This window comes from Lepus europaeus, chromosome 3 (genome assembly GCF_033115175.1).
Source record: "Lepus europaeus isolate LE1 chromosome 3, mLepTim1.pri, whole genome shotgun sequence".
NCBI classification, from domain to species: domain Eukaryota; kingdom Metazoa; phylum Chordata; class Mammalia; order Lagomorpha; family Leporidae; genus Lepus; species Lepus europaeus.
This window is the reverse complement of record NC_084829.1, coordinates 90,371,497-90,395,179: the sequence shown is the minus strand read 5'-3', so window position 1 is coordinate 90,395,179 and position 23,683 is coordinate 90,371,497.

The following is a 23,683-nucleotide window of genomic DNA, read 5'->3' as shown; positions in this document are numbered from 1 at the left end:
TCAGGAAGAAGGGCTGACAAGCAAATGATTTGCTTTAAAATAATCCTAAACAATGACTACAATATGCTCATTGTTAAGTTATCTTTCTTGCTCAGTATATATTTGAAGGGATTAAATCTCCCTATAAATTCATAGATACGCATAGAATTCTTTATGGTTAAGGATAGAATAATGAAATCTGTAACAGAGGGAAAAAATGAAAGTGTATATGTGTGTATATGTTTATATATGTGTATGAATTTACATTTTTCCAAAAGCTAAAGTATAACATAAAAATTTTTGATAATTAACCAGTTGATAAAAATAATTAAACTTTAGAATGTGTACCAGCAATGACTAAGTTTAACCCAGTCATTTATTATTCCTAAGTGTACTGTGGCATGAGTATAGAAAAGGTATATGTCCATTCCTTTAAAGATGTCACCTTTAGTATACACTCCCTGAATCATTCTGGGGAAAAAACCTTTTTGATTTTCTGCAGTTATTAATTACTAAGAAGGTCATCACAAAAGGATTTGTAATACCAGTATATGTATACGTGTGTTTTGTTAGTGTCAACTTCTATAGTTATTTTAAAATTAAGAGATTGTGTGGTACAATGCTGACATTTTAATGAGTTTTAAACAATGTCTAATGTTGTCACAAAATATAAAGTAGCTAGTTAACTTTGGCTTTACAAATGAAGTACAATGCTATTATAAACCATCTTGGACTCACTAGCAAGATCTTATGTGTATACAATGCAAAATAACTAGTGGTAAAACTAAAACAATTGTTAATATTGAAAAAATTAATTATATCTGATATTTGCCTAAAATTATCTAGCAGATTAAATAAAAATGCAACCAAACAGAATTTAACTACACATGGATAATGCACAGATCAAAACTTTCACAGAATAAAGTTTATAAATTTGTTGCTATGATGAAAGTCATAAAGGTTCTAGAAATTTCTGCTTAACCCCAGTATTTGGGGTGCACATTTGTCTTAGAGATGGAGATATCACTTGGGAGTCTGCATCCCATATCAGAGTGCCTAAGTTTGAATGTTGACCCTCCTGATTTCAGCTTCTTGCTAAGGTATTTCCTGGGAGGTAGCAGGTGATGGCTGAAATGGTCGGATCTTGCCAGACATATGGGAGAACCCAACTGAGCTCTTGATTCCTATTTTCAGCCTAGTCCAGCCCCAGCTCTTGTGGGCATTTGGGAATCAACCAGCAGATGGGAGATTCTCTCTCTCTCTCTCTCTCTCTCTCCTCTTCTCTCTGCCTTTCAAATAAACAAAGTTCATTTAAAAAATCTTTTTCTTGAAGAAATAAATGATCCAATCTTCTCCCATGATGGGTGTATCAATCCTACCTTGGAATGGCTGTGTCATATAACCATCTCTTGTGGATCTGGGGGTATTGTAGAGAACCACTCAGAGTTTTTAAGCACCAAAATTGTTATGGTTACTGTGTTACTTACAAAGTCAAAGAAAGACTTATACAGAGGTCAGAATATTGTTTGATGGAAAATTTCATTTAATGAATCAGACTCTAATCATTACTTTTTTATTCACTCAGAATAACAAATTTCTATTCTTCTCAAATTTCTATTGCAGTTTTTTTTTTTTTTTTTGACAGGCAGAGTTAGACAGTGAGAGAGAGAGAGAGAGAGAAGAGAGAGAGGTCTCCCCCTTCCATGCTGTTCCATGGTGTCCCTCTTCATTGTGTAGAATTTCCACTGCAAGCTTCTCTAAAACTCTTCCCTGGGAATGCACTTCCTCTGCTTTTCTCCTATTTTCCCCTTGTCTAAAGCAGCACGTCTTTTCCCTATTCCCTGTCCCATCTTGGAATGCTCAAAATGTCTTACAATCCTTGTTATTTTTACTAAAATTTCTTAAAGAATCTGCATTTCATCTGCAAAATGAGGACATTAATACTTCTGTAATAGAGCTGTTATGAGGAGTAAACTGGATGATAAGTGTTAACTACGCAATAGGATATCTAGTGTCATTTAACAAATGCTAGTTTTCTCTAGAATGCTTTTAATAATAGTAAATCCTGTCTACAGGCTAAGGACATTGATTAAGGAGACAGGTTAAAGTCTCTGCTCTTTTGTATAATATCAGGCAACCTACTAAACTTTTCTTCACCTCAATTTACTTAATAGTAAAGGAGATAGTAAATAAACTTACTTCAGCAGAGTGTTTTGAGAATTAAATAACAATACAAGTTGAGAAGCTTGTGGTTCACATATACAAAGCACTAGATAATAATTGAGTATATTCTTAAAAGGATATTACACTTTCTTCATCTCTTTCAATAATACTTTTATGCAAATATTAATTTTCATCACTACCAGTCTTCATTATGTAGCCTAATATAAAATATTACAAAATAAATTAGTTGGATGAGTAAATCTGAAGTATTCTGAGTGTATTAAATACTGATTAGTACTAATTTTCATTCCTTCTTAGTGTGTTTTCTTTCCTTTCTTTTCTTTGTAATTAAGACAAAGAAAAAGAGTTGAGTCAACAGAGGAAAAGTTAACCAGAGGAATGTTGGTGAGAAACAGGATCTTGCTGATTCAAAAGGAAAATTATGCCTCTCATGTGATCAATTGGGGTGGTGGAGGAGACTAGGCAGAGTCAAAGCATAGAATAAAGCCCTCTGGGAGGCTTTGAAGATCAAATTAGCTAAAAAAAGAAAGCAAAAAGAAAAAAAAAACCTCTCAACAAAGTCAATAGATTAAAGATGAATAAAATAAAAGATTATAAAGAAATTACATAAATTGTGTGTATGTGTGTAGATTGCCTAATGTAAAAAGGCTCCTCTGACTTATGGAAAAGTTTCCTTCTTAGTAACAAATTTTCAGAGATACTTGTATGTTTTTTACACATGATTCTGTGTTGCAATATTTGGGACCCAATGTATCTAAAATAATTCTTACTGATTAGTCACATAGCCACATAAATTAATCCTCAAAATTATAAATGAATATGCCCCAAACAGTAAAACATGTCACACATACTTACTTCACAACATGAATTTTTAACTCTTACTTCTGCCCTATTTATTGCTGCCTTTGCTATAAAGAAAGATTGGAAAGGCTTATGCAGGCCTGTAGCGAACTAACTACTGCCTCATACTGTGGGTCTGAGGAGAAATGAGCCGTGTAACAGCATTCTTTCTCCTAGTTGAAAGATAACTGTTATCTCTTATTTATACTAAGAAAAAATGTTCTTAGGACTCAAACTCATATATAGTTTATCATCTAAGTTAGTATAACTTTAAAATCATTTTTCATATTATTAAATATCACAAGTTCCTAATTGCTGCAGTACACACAGGCCCAGACACAGGATGATAGGATGCTGTGAAATGTTCAATAGAGAAAAATCCTACTGAGATAAGTTCAGTAGAGAATTTGCTAGTTCAGTTTTTGGTAGGCACCCCATGGATACAGTTTAAAGGAGCCACAGAACACAGATGAAGATTTAGTAGGATACACACTGAAAATTTAGCCATCAGATGAAATTGAACTATAGCATATACCCACCTTCCTAATCTATGGGCAGAATTTTGACATTGATGATGAAATGTAAAGTTAACTGTTCAAAAACTGTCTTTTCAATATGATGATTGACTAAAAGAAGAAAGTTTTGGAAAACTGTCAACTGTCAATAGTCTAAAATCATTATTCTTTTTGGAATTTTTGTCATAATAATTAACCAATCATCAGGAAATCAAGTCTAACAAAGTTGACTGAGGAACGAGATTGTTGATGGAAGTTCTGATGTATTCAATACTAGTATAATTCTGATGGAAATTGCTAAGAACTGACACCTTTTGACTATAGAACTTGAAGCTCAGTACTGGTGATGTAGCAGAGTGGGTAAAAATGCTGCCTGCAGTGCCGGCATCCCATATGGGTGTTGGTTCAAGTCCCAGCTGCCCCTCATCTGATCCAGCTCTCTGCTACAGCCTGGGAGGGCAATGGAAGATGGCCCAAGTCCTTGGGTCCCTGCATGTGCATGGGTGACATGGAAGAAGCTCCTGGCTGCTGGCTTCAGATCAGCCCAGCTCCAGCCATTGCAGCTATTTGGGAAGTAAACCAGCAATGGAAGACTTTCTCTTTCTCGCTTTCTCTCTCTCTATCTCTCTGGAACTCTGTCAAAAAAAAATGAATTTTTAATAAACAAAAGTCTCCTTTAAAAAAAGAATTTGAATCTGAAGGTATGATCAATCTCATTTCAGAGCTTTCATACCAAGTTGCCTCATAATGTAAATAATACAAATATTGAGCCACTGTGAAGGAGGAATTCAACTGACAAATTAGAATATTGTGTAAACCCAGTTTCTCTTTGAAAACATAGGACATGGGATTTCATTAAAGGCCCTATTCATTTTTAAATACAAGGATATTTTATTACTTACTATGTAGAGGACAGGTGATAGAATGTCAAACAAGTAGATTCCCAGCAGACAAGGCTTTGGACTCTAACATAATTTCTGTACATACTAAAGAAAAAAAGTAAACACAAGCAAACAAAAGGCATATTTTTGGCAATGCATCCATGATATTAAAAGAGACTTCACAGAAAACAAATCTTGCCTAGTAAATCTTTGTGGTTTTCCCATTAACCCTGGCAACATAAACAACTTTACAAAGTCAGAAAATAGAAGCACATAAAAAACCAGGACACATATAAAGAAATAGGAAGTTGTTTGAAGGTTTTGTGTGTGTGTGTTTCTGTGTGTGTGTGTGTGAGATAGAGACAGAGAGAGAGGGGGAGAAAATAATGGTGCTTAAAGGAAATCATCTATCCTTGTTTTGCATGTCTGAGAGTAAAATAGGATATTGAAAAGTACAACAAAGATGAACCATGATAAACTATGCCTACAGGTATTTGTACTAGGGTGTCACCCTCTCCCCTTCCATCTAAGCTAAGCCTGTGACTAGCATTATCTAACAGAACATGACAAAAGTATACTGCCAGTCCTGGGATGCGCCCTAACATCTTGACAGGTTTCACCTTGGCACGTTTTGGCAGCTTGAGACTGTACCAAGAGAGAGTTGGCACAACCATCTAAGCATTCCAGAGGGAACAAGTGTGCATGAATTCAAAGTCATCTGAATGCTTCCCATTGAGCCAGTGAGAGACAGAGAAATAGCCTTGAAGAGTCTAATAATCTCACAAGAATGTAAAAGACGACATCCTTGTTTTAAGGAATAAGATTTTAGGTATGTGTCTTCTCTAGCAATATGTAATTGAAGAATAGCATTTGATTCTAAGGAATATAATCAGAATAATGGCATACCAATTGTCTATAATGCTTATCCATTTATTTTGTTATTTCTACTGTACTATGTCCAACTGGGACTAGAGATAGCTTGCTAAGAAAACAAATATAAACAATAAAACAATTTATCTTTAGAAGAATAAAAAGAAATGTGTATATATTTTTCTTTCTACTTGTAGGCTTTTGGCTATTGAACCATATAATAGCCTTATGGTAATTTATAACAAACCCAAAATAAGTTTATTATAAGTATATATTAAAAATTGAGCTGTTTTGATGAAGTGATGTGTGGCTTGCCCACATGTCCACTCTTCCCTCTCTACCACATAACCACTAAGGCTCCACACACTGCCTTGGAAGACTAAGAAACATTTAAGTGGGAACCTGAGGTTAACATGTTAAAACCTGAAGTAAACAACAACTGTTAGCGACCAGAATTTCCCTCACTGACTAATGAAAACAGGATTCTAAATTTGTCTGGAAGGATGAGCTTGAGCTGGATTGAATTATTTAATTATGAGACGATTTTGTAACATGCATCCTTTTAAAAGTATTGTGAGTTAGTCATGTCTAATGACAATTCAAAGTAATTTTTGTTTGGAGAACAGAAGGTATGTCAGCAGTCTAAAATGAAGTTTCTCCATGCATCTTACCAAAAAAAAACAAAAAAAAAAAACTATAAAAAACAACAGAACAACAAACAGCATCACAGAAATGCTTTTGTACAATCAGAATAGCAAAAAAAAAAAAAGTTACCTTAAGTTACTTAGGTAAAATAAACAGTTTCTAGCAGAGTTAATTGCTGAGTTTCTGGTGCAAACTTTAAGAAGAGCTAGGGGTGTATCAGAAAGTTGTGTGGGAGAGACAGGGTTCGAATAAAACCACTTCCAAGAGAAAATCAATCTCAAATGTGAAAATAAACCCAAAACTGAAAAACAGTACTGGTAAAGCAGAGCCTTGATAAGTCATGATAAGATAATAATGCTTCTAACAAAAAATGTAGCGTGAAAGGACAGGCGATTTTGGAAACTGTTTATAGATATGAAAAAACATTGGGACTGGCACTGTGGTGAGTAGGCTAAGGCTCTACCTGCAGCATCGGCATCTCATGTGGGCACTGGTTCAAGTCCTGGCTGCTTCACTTCCACTCCAGCTCTCTGCTATAACCTAGAAAGGCAGTAAAAGATGCCCCAACTGCTTGAGGCCCTGCACCTGCGTGGGAGACCCAGAAGAAACTCCTGGCTTTGAATTGGCCCAGCTCTGGCTGTTATGGCTATTAGGAGAGTGAATCAACAGATGGAAGACCTCTTTCTCTCTGCCATGCTCTCTCTGTAGCTCTCTCCCTCAAATAAATAAGTAAATCTTTGAAAAAAAAAAAAAAGAGAAAACATTCAGTGTTCTCTTGAAGGATACCAAAGTTCACTTGGCATTCACCCTTTGTTTTGGACTGAACAAGTTAGCATAATGAAGATATCATATCTACTCATGTTAGTTTAAAATTTTAAGATAATCCCAATTGAAAAAATAAAAATGTAATGTATTTTTGAGCTAGACATGTTGATACTAAAGTTCATATGGAAAGTAAATACTGAAAGATACTTAGGACAAGAGTGAAAAGAAAAGCTATAAGGACAGATTCATTCTATCATATAATAACACAGAATGAAATTTCCACAATTGAACAGGGTCATAAAAACATATAAATGAAGACAGTTTAGAAGAATTAAGAGGAAAAATACCAAGCAGGAAATATCCAAAAAATACTAAAATTTTGAGTGTGCTTGGGATGGCATCCCAAGTCACTGTTGAGTATATGATACTGGGGAAAAAGAATAATTTTTAGAAATATATTAAGTTACACCTAAACTTTACAACAGTCTCCAAAATAAACTATACTGTTGCTAATTTCCAAATATTAAAAAAGTACAAATATATAAAAAAGAATGACTTCCTCCATAACCTGGGTACAAAGAAAGCCTTTGAAACTATGGCTAAGATTTGATATGCAATTAAGGAAAAAAGATGAATAAACTCAATCCCAGGAAAAATCATGACAAAGTTTTGTATTGGAAATACCAAAACAAAACAAAACAAAGCACTCAACAAAGGAAAATCAAAAGACAAAGGACAAACAAGGAAAAAATATTTGATTTCATGTGTAAATACTGATGTAGTATCCCTAATATACAAATAAATCTTTTTTTTAAAGATTTATTCATTTATTTGAAAGGCAGAGCTACAGAGAGGCAGAGAGAGAGAAAGAGAGAGAGAGAGAGAGAGAGAGAGAGAGAGAGAGAGATCTTCTATCATCTGGTTCACTCCTCAAATGGTTGCAATGACCAGAGCTGACCCAATCAGAAATCAGGAGCTTCCTCTGGGTCACCCACATGGGTGCAGGGGACTCAAGAGCTTGAGCCATCTTCTACTGGTTTCCCAGGCCAGAGAAGATGGTTTGGAAGTGGAGCAGCTGGAACTCGAAATGGCGTCCATATGGGATGCTGGTGCTGCAAGCAGTGGCTTTACCTGCTTTGCCACAGAGCCAGCCCCCACAAAGAAGTTTTAAAACTTGAGCAAAACAAAATAAAATAAAAACATGACCTAAACTAAACTATTTAAAATAATTTTAAAATATAAAAATGGTCTTCAAGATTATGAAAATACAACATTCCTGTGATATAATTTCATCCCTATAACACTGAGAAAATTTTCAGAGTTTGACAACCTATTTTGTCAGTAAGACTATGGGAAAATAGGCACTCTCATATTCTATTTGTGGAATAAAAACTGATACAACATTGCATGTATAGGAACTTGGCAATATAAAACACACTGTATTTGCATATACTTTTTTTATTAAACTTTTATTTAATGAATATAAATTTCCAAAGTACAGCTTATGGGTTACAATGGCTTCCCCCTCCCAAAACTTCCCTCCCACCCACAACCCTCCCCTTTCCCGCTCCCTCTCCCCTTCCAATCACATCATGATTCATTTTCAATTCTCTTTATATACAAAAGATCAGTTTAGTATATATTAGGTAACGATTTCAATAGTTTGCCCCCATATAGCAACACAAAGTGAAAAAAATACTGTTGGAGTACTAGTTATAGCATTAAATAACAGTGTACAGCACATTGAAGACAGAGATCCTACATAATATTTTTTTAAATTAATTAATTTTCTATGCCATTTCCAATTTAACACCAGGGTTTTTTTTTTTTTTTTTTCATTTCCAATTATCTTTATATACAGGAGATCGATTCAGTATATAATTAGTAAAGATCTCATCAGTTTGTACCCACGCAGAAACACAAAGTGTAAAAATACTGTTTCAGTACTAGTTATAGCATCACTGCACATTAGACAACACATTAAGGACAGATCCCACATGAGATGTAAGTACACAGTGACTCCTGTTGCTGACTTAACAATTTGACACTCCTGTTCGTGGCGTCAGTAATCTCCCTAGGCTCTAGTCATGAGTTGCCAGGGCTATGGAAGCCTTTAGAGTTTGCTGACTTTGATCTTACTCTGATAGGGTCATAGTCAAAGTGGAAGTTCTCTCCTCCCTTCAGAGAAAGGTACCTCCTTCTTTGATGGCCCCATTCTTTCCACTGGGATCTCACTCACAGAGATCTTTCATTTAGGTCTTCTTCTTCTTTTTTTTCTTTTCCATGGTATCTTGGCTTTCCATGCCTATAATACTCTCATGGGCTCTTCAGCCAGATCCAAATGCCTTAAGGGCTGATTCTGAGGCCAGAGTGTTGTTTAGGACGTCTGCCATTCTATGAGTCTGCTGTGTATCCCACTTCCCATGTTGGATCTTTCTCTCCCTTTTTGATTCTATCAGTTAGTATTAGCAGACACTAGTCTTGTTTGTGTGATCCCTTTGATTCTTAGACCTATCAGAGCCATCGAATGTGAACTGAAATTGATCACTTGGACTAGTGAGATGGCATTGGTACATGCTACCTTAATGGGATTGTATTGGAATCCCCTGGCACATTTCTAACTCCATCATTTGGGGCAAGTCTGATTGTGCATGTCCCAAATTGTACATCTCCTCCCTCTCTTTTTCCACTCTTAAATTTAACAGGGATCACTTTTCAGTTAAAATTTAAACACCTAAGAATAATTGTGTGTTAATTACAGAGTTCAACCACTAGAACAACAACAACAACAACAACAAATACTAAAAAGGATAAAGTATTACATTGTACATCTAGAGTCAGGACAAGAGCTGATCAGGTCATTGTTTCTTATAGTGTCCATTTCACTTCAACAGGTTTCCCCTTTGGTGCTCAGTTGTGACCGATCAGGGCAAACAAATGATATTTGTCTCTTTGGGACTGGCTTAATTCACTCAGCATGATGTTTTTATTTATTTATTTGAAAGTCAGAGTTAAATAGAGGCACAGGCAGAGGCAGAGAGAGAGAAAGAGAGGGAGGAAGAGAGAGAGATCTTCCATCCATTGGTTCATTTTCCAAATGGTGGCAACAGCTGGAGCTGGGCCAATCCAAAGACACAAGCTAGGAGCTTCTTTTGGTCTCCCATGCAGGTGCAGGTGTCTAAGGACTCGGGCCATTTTCCACTGACCTCTCAAGCCACAGCAGAGAGCTGGATCAGAAGAGGAGCAGTTGGGACTCAAACTGGCACCCACATGGGATGCCAGCACTGTAGGTGGTGACTTCACTTGCCATTCCACATTTAAAATTTTAACACAGCAATCAAACTTCAAGGAATTTTTCCTGAAGTTCTGAATCTAACAATTGAAAAATATATGCAGACATTTATTGTAGCAATATTTAAATTTGTAAAATTTTGAGAATAAACTAAAATGCAAATTTGTGTGTGTATGTTTGTGTGTGTATGTATAATTAGAATAAGCCACGGTAGAAAGGAATACTATGAAAATGTAAAACAGAAAGAGGAAAATATCTATGAATGTATAAGGGAGAGTTTCCAGTATATATTAAATATATAAAAGCAATTTAGCAGAAGAAATACTTCAGTCATTCTCAGCATTATGCATTGTCAAAACCTGATAAAACATTATAATAAAATAAAACTACAGACAAATTGTCATAAATACAGATGCAAAAATCATCAAAAAATATTGGCAAAATGAAATCAAATAGTGAATAAAATGAAAAGGTGAAAATACCCTAGTCGTGCAAGTCTAGTTCAGCATTTGAAAGTCATTGAATTGCACACATCACATCAACAAGCTTTTAAAAAGAACAGTAACATGATCATATTGATAGAGACAGATAAAAAATTTGAGAAAGTAAAATGCTCACTCATGAGCAAACTCTCAGGAACTAGGAATAGAGGGAACTTCCTCAACTTATTTAGTGTTTTCTTTCTTAAAGTATGAATCTAGACACAGGTCAATACTCTTCACAAAAACTAACTCAAATTATATGATAGACCGAAATGTAAAATACAAAACTGTAAAGCTCCTAAAATATAAATAGGAAAAAAAAACTTAGATGACATTGTTTTTGACAGAAACTTTTTAGGCAAAATCCATGAGAGAAATCATTGATAAACTATACCTATTAAAATTAAAAATTCTACTCTGTGAAAAACAATGTGAATAGAATGAGAAGAAAATCCAGTATAAAAGAAAATGTTTTCAAAAGGCAATTTGATAAATACTGCTATCTTAAATATAAGGAGCACTCCTAAAATGAAGCAATAAAAATAATCTAATTTTAAAAAAATGAGAAAAAGATCTTAACAAACAGATCATCAAGAAAGTTATACAGATGGCAAATAAGTATATGAAAACATGTTCCGCATCAAATATCATCAGGAAAATGCAAATTGAAACACAGTGAGATACCACTATAAACTGATTAAAGGAGCCACTGTCAGGATCACTGACAGTGTCAAATGCTGTTGAAGATGTGAAGTAAGAAGTACTCTCATTCAGTACTGATGGGAAAGCCTAATTGGTCACTTTGGAACACTCTTGTGGTTTCTTATAAGACCAAATTACACTTACCCATACAATCCCAAGATCACTCTCCTTGGAATTAAGTTTCAATGTTCATAAAAAACCTGCATACATGTATTCAAAGCAGTTTTATTAATAATTGCAAAAATGTGGAAGAAAGCAACATGTCATTCAGTAGCTAAGTGGATAAACTGTAATACATCTAAATAATGAATATTATTCACCTGAACAAACATATCAAGCAATGAAAACACAAGGAGGAACCTCAATGCATACTGCGAAGTGAGAGAAGCCAATCAGAGAAGGCTGCATCCTGTAAGATTCTGACTATATGACATTCTGGAGAAGTCAAAACTATGGAGATGGTAAAGAGATCAGTCACTGCCAACGGTTAGGGTGAGTAAGGAAGGATGAAAACACGGAGCATCGTGGACTTTTAGGACAGTGAAAACACTGTGTATAATTTCAGAATGGTGAATACATACAATAATGCCTTTATCCAGACCAGTAGAATGTATGACACTGAGGGCAAATCCTAATGTAACCTACAGACATTGGGTTACTATGACAAGTCACTGTAAATTCATCATATTGATTATAGTGAAACTATGTATGGACAGATGCTGAAGATATACAAGAAATCTCTATAACTTCCATTCAATTTTGCTGTGAACTTAAAAAAAACTTTTTATTTCAGAATAGTTTTAAACTTTTAAACAAAAATTGTGAAGTTATAAAAAGAGTTCCCTATATCCCACACCCAGTTTCACATATTGTTAACATCTTATGTCAGTATATTTGTCATGATCTATAAACCTAAAATTGCTATCAAAATTCATTCTTTTTAAGAATTTTTAACAAGCAAGATAAAAAAGTAGTCATAGTTAGCAGATTAAGAAGGGAAAATATCATAGATATATGTGTATGTGTTTAAAGGAGTCAAGTGAAAAGTTGAAGTAAAAGATAAGTTATTTTGGTACAAGAATTTTAAAAACTCATCCATAATTGTTTAATAATATGCATTTTCCATGAACTTTTTGCAGATCTCCTATTTGTGTGTATTTGCGTGTGTGTATGTGTGTGTGTGTGAGAGAGAGAGAGAGAGAGAGAGAGAGAGAGAGAGAGAGAGAGAAGCATACATTTTTTAAAAGGAGACACTGGAATAAAAAACAGAAACTGAGACTGGCTCCCAAAAGGCTGGTTTAAAATGTGAGAGAAGAGATAGGGACAAAGAACAGCACAAGGTGGATGCAGTGGGACTAAGAATGAATGGAGGTGAGGAGTGAAGGATATGTCTTTTAGTATAATGACTCCTGGAACCACATTAAAATTTTATATACTAACCAATAATATTAGCAACAACTTTAGCAATCACAATAACATATCAACACACTGAGGAAGACTCTTTTTTTTTTACAGGCAGAGTGGACAGTGAGAGAGAGAGAGACAGAAAGGTTTTCCTTTTCCGTTGGTTCACCCCCAATGGCTGCTGCGGCCAGCGCACCGCGCTGATCAGAAGCCAGGAGCCAGGTGCCTCTCCTGGTCTCCCGTGTGGGTTCAGGGCCCAAGGACATGGGCCATCCTCCACTGCACTCCAAGGTCACAGCAGAGAGCTGGACAGAAAGAGGAGCAACCAGGACAGAACCCGGTGCCCAGACCGGGACCAGAACCCAGTGTGCCGGCGCCGCAGGCGGAGGATTAGCCTATCGAGCCGCAGCACCGGCCATGACTCTAATATTAATACTATCAGAAAACAGTGACTCTAACTCTATTTTTTTATATATTTATTTTTTTTTGACAGGCAGAGTGGATAGTGAGAGAGAGAGACAGAGAGAAAGGTGTTCCTTTTGCCGTTGGTTCACCCTCCAATGGCCGCTGCGGCGGGCACATCGCGCTGATCCGAAGCCAGGAGCCAGGTGCTTCTCCTGGTCTCCCATGAGGGTGCAGGGCCCAAGCTCTTGGGCCATCCTCCACTGCACTCCCGGGCCATAGCAGAGAGCTGGCCTGGAAGAGGGGCAACCGGGATAGAATCCGGTGCCCCGCCCGGGACTAGAACCCGGTGTGCCGGCACCACAAGGCGGAGGATTAGCCTGTTAAGCCACGGCGCAGGCCATGACTCTAATATTAATACTATCAGAAAACAGTGACTCTAACTCTATTTTCTAAAGATTATTTATGTATTTATTTGAATGGAAGAGTTAACAGTGAGAGAAAGAGAGAGAGAGAGAGAGAGAGAGAGAGAGAGAGAATCTTCCATCCACTGATTCACTTCCCAGATGGCTACAATAGCCAGGGTTGGACCAGGCAGAAGCCAGGAAGCAGGAGCTGCTTCTGGGTATCCTATGTGAGTGCAAGAGCCCAAGCTCTTGGGCCATCTTCCACTGCTTTCCCTGCCCATTAGCAGGGAGCTGGATTGGAACTAGAGCAGTCAGGACTCAAATTGGTTCTCATATGGGATGCTGGCTTTGCAGGTGATTGCTTAACCTGGTGCAACACAATGCCAGCCCCTCTAACTCTTTATATTAAATGAATAATAATAATAATAATAATAAAGAATAATTTGATCATATCAAAGAAATAGGAAAAAGACAAAACTAAGTGAAGTATTTTGATAAATGCATTTTAATTATATTCCCTTAGGACAAAGCAGTTAGAATTTCAAGCAAATATTGAACATCTGGTCTGTGCTTTGATCTAGTAGTAGGATGACTTGGCAATTTTGAAATTACTTTCAGTGTGTTCTAGAATGGAGCAAAGAAGCGAATATACTGAGGATAACTGGAGCCTAATTTTTTCAGTGTCAGGGATGGGAAATATACATTTAAAAGAATGAGGGCTAGAATAAACTCTCTGGTATTGAGTTGGAATGGAAGGGTTAGCATGTATGCATGGCATAGACATGGAAAGACAGAAGAAAACTAGACTACAGAAAAGCATGGAACCATACACACATGCACGATGGGGGTTGGGAGGGAGAGAGAAAACAGGAACAAAGAGAAAGGGAGAAACACATATCTCCAGTGAAAATGAGTCTACACACTAGATCTTGATGACTAACCATTAGTTACTGAAATGAACAAAGGCTACTTGGAAAAATGGATAATTCCTAACTGGTGCAGGAAAAGTTTAAGATGGGCCTGGAATATACCATACCACAATGGAAAAATGTAATAAAAGTTTATGGGAACATGACAAAAAGACCCAAGAGCCCACTAGAATGAGCAACTACTGCCTGGAACCTCAAAATATTGATAATAATAAATTTTGTCTTATTAAAAATTTAAAAAATCATGACTCCATATATGAGAATGAATGACTGTGGGAGAAAGAATTCTCCTCCTTATAGGTGAATGCCAACTAATGAATTTAGAAAAAAATTATAATTGGCAAAATCACCATTTAGTTTTCAGTTTAGTAATAACTCTTATAAGATGCAAACCACTGAGTAAAAGGTTAAGGAATCAGATGTTTACATACCTTAATGTAACTCTTTACAAAATACTTATCAATTTACAAAGGGAAAAGTAATAACTTTGCAGTAGAGGGGGGGAATGTGGCAGGCACTACCTTTAGCAAATGATCAAAATTTGCCAGTAATGGGCAAATCCATATCATGTGACCATTACAAAATGCACTGAGAAAAACACAGCATCACTGCTACATTACTGTAAATTAGGTGCTTGGGAATGAAATAATAATGAAGCACCAAACATTTAGAAATCCAGAGGCATTTACAAAATAACTGGTCTCTACTATTCAAGTATATTAGCATCCTGAAAGTCAAGGGAAATATGTGCAATTGCTATGTATTAGTATAAACAACTAAATAAAGCTAATGCATGATATTGCACTATAAGATGAATTTTTTTTGAGTAACAGTGTTATACCAAGATTAACTTTTTGATTTTGAAAATATGAATATATATATTATATAATGTATAGTTTTACAATTAGCATAATATCTTCTCAACAAAAATATATTGATGTATTTAGGGATGAAAGGGCATCATGTGAGCTTTCAAATGTTAAGGATTAAGAAGGGAGACATTTTAAAACACCTAGGGCAGGACAATAAGCAACTAGAAGATGCTTCCAGGAAGTTGAGGAAAAAAATTATACTTTGCCATATGATTTAAAAAGAACATTAAATAATTCATGAAATATACATATATATATATATAAATTTTTAAGACATAGTAATTTTCAATTTTGTAAAGCATGAGATTAATACAATTTTTATATTCACATTTTTCAATAAGGTCAGTAACATCTATTTTGACACCTATGTTATTAACTTTTCTCTGCTTCTTGTGCAGTGCCTTCCTATTATGTTAACTGAGATTTTCCTGTTAAGATTTAATTTTTTTTCAATGTTTACTATTGGTCTTTATTCCGAAACCATAAGAACAATTGTTTTTTTTTTTTTTATTTACAAAGTGCAACTTTTGTATTGTTGTGGCTTCCCCCCCCCCAACCTCCCTCCCTCCCGTGGACCTCCCCTCTCCCTCTCCCTCTCCCATCCCGCCCTTTATTGAGTTTCATTTTCAATTACCTTCATATAGCCTAGACAGCTCATAGCAAGAGTCTCGGGTGATTGCTGACGTCATAAATAAGAGTGCCAATTGTTAAATCAACAACGGGAGTCACTGGGTACATGCTCCCCACGTAGGATCTCTGTCCTTAATGTATTTTACAATGAAACGTAAAAACACTACTAGTCGAACAGTACCCTATACCTTGTGTGGTTGTGTGAGTGCAGCCTGTTGAAATCCTTGCTTAGTTTATACTAATATTTAATTTAAGCTCTGTAAAACTGAGTTAAATCTTAGAGCTTAATAAATGTTTTACCATTAAATAGCTAAGGAAAGTTGGAAGATGGCTACCATCTCAGTTGGGGTGTGGGTGGGAGGGAGGGTGGGAAGGGAAGTATCACTATATTCCTAAGTCTGTACATATGAAATACATGAAACTTGTATAACAAATAATTTTTTAAAAAAGAGTACATTACTGGAAGTTATATAAACGAGAGTAGAATTTTGGATCCAGGACCTAAGCTAAAGGAGTCAAATGAAATATTTTTAAAAAACCATTTATTTGTATTGTGTTAAGAATGTGATTTCTGAAAACAGATCAGACAGAACAGAGGTTGGTTGCCTTAATAAAGATTTTAAAAATGTGTTCTTTTCAACATGATTCAGGCTTATTTCTCTGAGACAGAAACTTAAAGATGATTGTTTCCAGTCAGCACAGTACTTGTAATCTTTAGAGAATTCAGATTTCTTCTGTCGTACTGGTCTAATTTTTCTTAAGATGAAGTCAAAATCAGGTTGCAGTTACAAGGAAAGGGGAAAAGATTAAATCCAAGTGCTTTTTTGCACCCATCAATTCCACCTACATCTATCTCATTGGCTAGCACTTAGTGGTATGGCTATGTCTCATTGTAATGGTGACTGAGAATTGTAATCTTAGTCTCCACAGACAAATGTCCAGTGGATCCTATTGCTCAAATAGAAAAAGGAAGAACAAGTAACAGGGACAATGAAAAAATGTCTGCTAGTGCACTCTATTATTTCATGTGGTAGAATCTTGACTGGAAGCATTAGTTCAAAAAATTCAACATGGGAGAGCAAGTAAATCCAACAATTTACCTTCAGGTTTCAAAAGGAGCTTAAATCCTGGAATCAGAGGGAAAGAGAAAAAGAATGAAGGCAACAAGTGAACATCAGAAACTTTGAAAGTTCTTTTAGCTCCTATAATTATTTGGTATAATGACTTACTGAAAATCAGATATCTTAAAATAACTTCTTTCTACATACTCATTTTTTTTTCTGTTTCACTTTAATTAAGCTGATCACTAGCTCTTGAATTCCAAAATGTTTTTCAAAACTTTTCAAGAGGGAAAAAAATCAAGGACTCCCACCTGGTGAATCAGTTCCATAAAACTTGTAACACTGGGTATCATTCAGATTGAGCTCACATTAACAAGTATTTTTATATGGATCATGTGGATCATGTAAATGTAGTTAGCTTTCCGGAAAAGAGAAACCACACAAATTGTAACTGATTAGATGTACTGCAATCATACACAGTCTTTCTTGTGTGTTTTTTTTTTTTTTGGGGGGGGGGTGGGTAGGAGCTGCATATTATCTCTACATGAATATAAATAAACTTCACTTTAATTAGAGATTATTTTGTCCTTATGAAAGAGATTGATTGGAAACCTAGAGAGGAGGTTTTGTGTTTTACACTGCCAGGCTTCTGTTTGGGTAGGAATGGAAATGATGCAAGCATCATCTGCGTGCTCCCAAGGACATTCTGTTCAATTCAACAAATACTTAACTCCTATTCTGCATATGGGACCATGAATGTAGCTCAGTGTTCGACTAAATGAAAAGAGTGATGTGAACATCTTTCAGTCTCAAGTGAAAGTAATTTTCCAGATTCAGACATAAAACAAAATAGGATTTCTTTCTCCTAAATGAAACAAGTTTTCTCACAGTGTCACAGACCCAATATATGACTAGAAACAAAAACTAATTTTCATATCACCTCTCAAGATCAGTAGGGAGGGTAACCGGAGGTACTGGGTCAAGAGTGGTATTAGAATTTAACAATTTTCCTCAAGGCAAAAGTTTACACAGACAGCTGGGAAAGGGTGGTAAAGGAAAGAACTTCTATCCGTGTTCCCAAATACACAAGTGAGTATCACAGTGCTCAATTCTGATCCAGAGAGTGTCCACCATCATGCTCCAGCCTGTCACTGCCGGTTTCTCCACAGACTCCTCCTCTGAAGTCCGTACAATGAAGAGAAACACTATAATGACCAAGGGCTTAGTGTGTAGGATGCCTAAGCCCAGAAACTGTGAACAGGGATTCATGGCTGGGCTTCAGTTAAGCATAATTCATCATTCTTAAGCAAATTACCCAAAACTATTACTATATCATTTCTTTTGCTTTTTTTTTTTTTTTTTTTTTTTTTTTTTTTTTTTTTTTTTTGGACAGGCAGAGTGGACAGTGAGAGAGAGAGAGAGACAAAGGTCTTCCTTTACCGTTGGTTCACCCCCCAAAATGGCCACTATGGCCGGTGCGCTGCGTTGATCCAAAGCCAGGAGCCAGGCGCTTCTTCCGGGTCTCTCATGCGAGTGCAGGGCCCAAGCACTTGAGCCATCCTCCACTGCCTTCCTGGGCCACAGCAGAGAGCTGGACTGGAAGAGGAGCAACCAGGACTAGAACCCAGGGTGCTGGCGCCGCATGCGGAGGATTAGCCAAGTGAGCCGCGGTGCCAGCCTACTATATCACTTCATCTACATACAAGCAATAGCAATATAAGGAATTTTCATTAATTAACTTTATATTTGAGGCAAACAAGTTTGAATTCTTAGTAGAAAGATCTGGAAACCTGTTACAAAAAGTCTCATTACAAAATGGTATTAGCCTGGAAGTCTCTAAGCTCCCTTACTCATGCTAGAACTTAAGTGAAATTGATCAAAGTGATTATTTTACATTATATTTTATCTCCACATTGAGACTTTTAATGCAAATTAAGCTACAAATATAAAAAATCCCCTTACCACCTAAACTTGAAACAACAAAATATTTACAAAAAATGTGAGCATGATATTGAAGGTCAGATATGAGTTTGTGTTTCAACTTAATGTACATATTAAACATTGTTTTAAAAGGTCGAAAAGTATATCCTTGTCTCCCATCCATCTATATGTCTCCCAAGAAGCAAAGTAGTCCATATTTTAGCCTGTGGTTAAGACACTGGTTAATATGTATGCATCCCAGAGACGGCACTGTGGCTTAGCAGGTGAAGCTGCCGCCTGCAGTGCCGGTACACCACATGGACACCGATTTGAGTTCTGGCTGCTCCACTTCTGATCCAGCTCTCTATTATGGCCTGGGAAAACAGTAGAAGATGGCTCAAGTGCTTGGACCCCTGCATTCATGTGGGAGACCTGGAAGAAGCTCCTGGCTCCTGCCTTTGGATCAGTGCAACTCTGGCCCTTGTGGCCAACTGGGAGTGAACCAGCGGATGGAAGACCTCTCTCTCTCTCTACTTCTCCTTTTCTCTCTGGCTTTCAAGTAAATACATAAATAAGTAAGTAAATAAATAAATCTTTTAAAAAAATATGCAGGCATCCCACATTGGAATGCCTGGGTTCTATCCCCAAAGTTTTGGCTTCTGATTCCTGCTAATGCAGACCATGGGAGGCAGAAGTGATGGCTCAAGTAATTAGATTCCTGCCACTCATGTTGGAAACCTAAATTGTATTCCTGGCTCCTGGTTTTAGCCAGTAATGAGTGTTTGGGGAGTGAACCAGCAGATGAGAACTAGCGTTCTCTCCTCTCTCTCTCTCGTTCTCTCTAACTCTTTCTGTCTCCCAAATTGGAAATAAATTTGAAAAATAATGCATATGTTCAAAAACATTCTGTACATATTAAGAGAATACATGTATAGACACAAAATTTCTTATATACAAATTGTAGCATATACTCAATGCAAACACAATGACTGCAGTATGAACACTGTTTAGTTCCCTGTAATCTTTTGTCACTTCCTGGTCTTTAGCTGTATTATTCCATTGCAAGGATCTATCCAGATGTTTTTTTATCAGTCTTCTATTACTGATCTTTCTCAAATCTTAGTTCAATGTAGTGCTTCAATGAATAATCTCAAAACAATATATTTTTATTAATGTACAATGAATAGTATTAGTACAAGTTCATAAAAGTGGAGTCCTGGAATATGGGGTCTTTTGATTGGGATTTAGGTGATGAGAACTTCTTTTGCTTTGTGGCTTAACAATTTTTCATCTGCCTTTCAAGTAAGTGGGAGAATCTCTTTTCCTACAAGCTTACCAATTTATTCATAAAGATTCTTTTCTGCAAGCCAGAAAAGTGAAAATAGCATATAGTTAAATTTTTATGCTCATATTTTCTAATAAGAATAAATTTGCTTTTCTTAACATATATTAAGTTTACTTTTAATTGCTTTTGTGTAAGCTTTTCATTGTCTGCCACTTTTATTATACCATTATTATTTCTCTATTTTTTACGAGGATATTTGGGTTAAGAGTTTCAACTATCTATAACTCAGTTTCTTATTTTGACTTAAATCTTGTTTTTGTTGGCAATCTTTAATATGAATATTTTTACTTCATGTAATATAATTATTTTAGTCATATTTTGCTTTGTGGCCACACAGTCATTTTTTTTTAATCTCTGTGTAACTTTGACTTTCAAATAAATAATAAGTTTTTAAAAAATAAAAAATAAATAAAAATAAGATTATTTAGTTATTTATTTGAGAGGTAGAGCCACAGACAAAGAGAGGGAGAGATAGAGAGAAAGGTCTTCCATCCGTTCGTTCACTCCTCAAATGGCCTCAATGGCCAGAGCTGGGCTGATCCAAAGCCAGGAGCGAGGTACTTCTTCCTCGTCTCCTGTGCTGGTGTAGGAGCCCAAGCACTTGGGCCATCTTCCACTGCTTTCCCAGGTCATAGCAGAGACCTGGATCAGAAGAGGAGCAGCCAGGACTAGAATCGGCACCCATATGGGATGCTGGTGCCCTAGGCAGAGCTTAGCCTACTAAGCCTCAGGGCTGACCCCGAGGGTTTCTGTCATATTTTGTAAAACCTTCTGTGATTCTGAGATAATTTCAAAAAAAATTGCCCTGGTTACTTAAATATAAATTACTTAGATTTTCAATTACTATTATATTTTTATTTCCTGTGGTCCAGTTAAAACTTGTTTTGGTGTAAAGAAATAGGTATGAATGCAACTCTATTATTTTGGATTAGTTACCCAGTTGTTACATCATCATCCACTGATAAATGATCTTTTTGAGTATTTTTACTATCTTTACTATGCACTAAATACCTGTATGGCTTGAATCTGTTTGGGATGCATTAATCTACTAATAGTATTTTTATCATATGCATTTTCCATTAACTTTTTAAGGACTCCTTATGTGCATGGATTTCAACTTTTGAACCAAAATAGCATATTTTAATCCATATTTTTCATGAACTTCTTGAAGTATACTTGTACATATTTAGGTCTTCTGTTTTAACTATCAAGCAAATAAAATAAGTATTTTAATTTCACTAGCTAGTCATATGTGTGCATGTTTGTGAATTCCAATCTCCCAGTGAATATCAAGAAGTGTCATTCTATATAATTGTAGTGTATACTAACTTACACAGTGAAAATAAATATATATATATTGCTTGAAATTGAAAAGCATGGCCATATTCATCTTCCCTGAGTGATACCAATATTTAGAGGGAAAAAAACACATACTGAGTCATTCAGCGAGGTAAGGAAGTCCAAGTGATGTGAATTTCCTAGAAGACTGAACCTATTAGAGCTTTTAGGGTGGTTCATATTCTAAAGTTCTCTCTCTTTCTCTCTCATTTCAGGTTCACTCAATAGCAAAAATTTAAAAAGAAAGGAAAAAGAGAGGGATTAGACATGCAAAATTCATAAATGGTGATTGTCTGAGGCTTATGTACTTTTAGAAAAGCGATTCTGAGGCAGGGATTTAGTGGAACAGCTAAGATGCTCCTAGGATGCCCACATCCTGTATAGGAGTACATGGCTTGTAGTCCTACCTTGGCTCTCACTTCCAGGTTACTGCTAATGCACACCTGAAAGGCAACAGATCTATGTCTTTGTCTGCCTTCTCTATCTCTGTTTCTTGGTCTCTGTCTCTCTCTTTCTGCCTTTCAAATAAATAAAATTATTAAGACAAAAAGACAAGCATAGCCATCAAGACTGGATGTCACCAGTAATAACAGCAATTAAGCAAATTCTGTCTCATGGATAGCTTCATCATGTTGATGAACAGTTTATTTTCGTGTTATTTAACAGCTACTTTTAAGTGATAGAGGTCAAACTAATTTGCCCCACGATTTTTTTAAACATTAAAATGTGTTTCCTTAAGAGAAGATCTCATAAATGGAAAAATTTCATCAGCAAATATGTGCCTTTGAATCACCTAATGAGGATTAATAAAAATGAACCACTTTGGGAAACCAGTCTTCTCTCACCTGCATGCAGAACGTGACCCCACAGATCTAGGGGTGGAGGCAAAGACTCTGTCTTTATTAACTTCCTAGATAATTCCAACAGGAATGTTCAAGTAAGGACCATATTCAGGGGGTTTTTAAGGAACCATTTATAAAGGTGTGGCCTAGATGGGGTGACTTAATGTTTAATAGAACAATCCTCCCCTTGTTTAAAGCAATTCTTTTTAAAGATCTGAGTTGTTCCATAATAATTTTATGCTTGTGATAATCAATTACTTTAGAATCCTGAATTCAACTGAACATTATTAATCTATTTGGGAATGAGTCTGAATATCTGAACATGCATTGTAAACTGCAAAATGATTTACAGGCACTTTGCTTATTACTCCATTATGGGCAACTCTGGCGTTCAATCTGAAGACACAGGATGAATGTCTGGAAGGTTTGTTTTCAGACATCCTGCATCTATCTCATTTGATATTAGGATGTGATTTGAAATAAGAAATGTAGGGAATGCAAAAACTTTGCCAGGACTCACATTTTGCTGTACTATTAAATATGCATATGTAATGTTGTGTGCTCTGAAATACTCAAAAAGCCATGCAGATCTTGGGGGAAATCACGATCTTGTGTTGTCATAGCAGCCTTGTCACCTTCTATGCTGGATGCTAGATATTAAGGATCTGAATTAGATTCTCACCAAAGCCTCGTTCATAAAAGAAGAATGCTCCTGTGTGTACCATTTGTAAAGGTAATTTTTTAAAGATTATTTATTTGAAAGGCAGAGTTACAGAGAGGCAGAGGCAGAGAGAGAGAGAGAGAGAGAGAGAGAGAGAGGTCTTCCATCCACTGGTTCACTCCCCAAATGCTTGTAATGGCTGGATTTGTGCCGATCTGAAGCCAGGAGCCAGGAGATTCTTCTGGGTCTCCCATGTGGGTACAGGGTCCCAAGGACTTAGGCCATCTTCCACTGCTTTCCCAGGCCATAGCAAAGAGCTGGACCAGAAGCGGAGCAGCCAGGACTCAAACGGCACTAATATGGGATGCCAGCACTGCAAGTGACAGCTTAACCCACTACACCACAACACGGGCCCTGGAAAAGATAATTTTAAAAGAGTTAATAGACAGATTTATCAATGAAATTGTGATGGCCCAATCTTAGAGTTATGATGAAGAATGAGATACATTAATTACAATTAGGAAGGTTTTCTAGATAGTGAAAAGATCCTTGTGGATGAAGATAGGTTTAGTGTGTGTTTCAATAATTTTGTAAAATTCAGCCACATTAGTAGCAAGTGACCAAAAGTCAAGCAATTTTTTTTATAATTAAGAGAAACATTTATTTTGATGCAAAAATTGAAATCCATGCATACATTTTTCATAATACACATTTTGT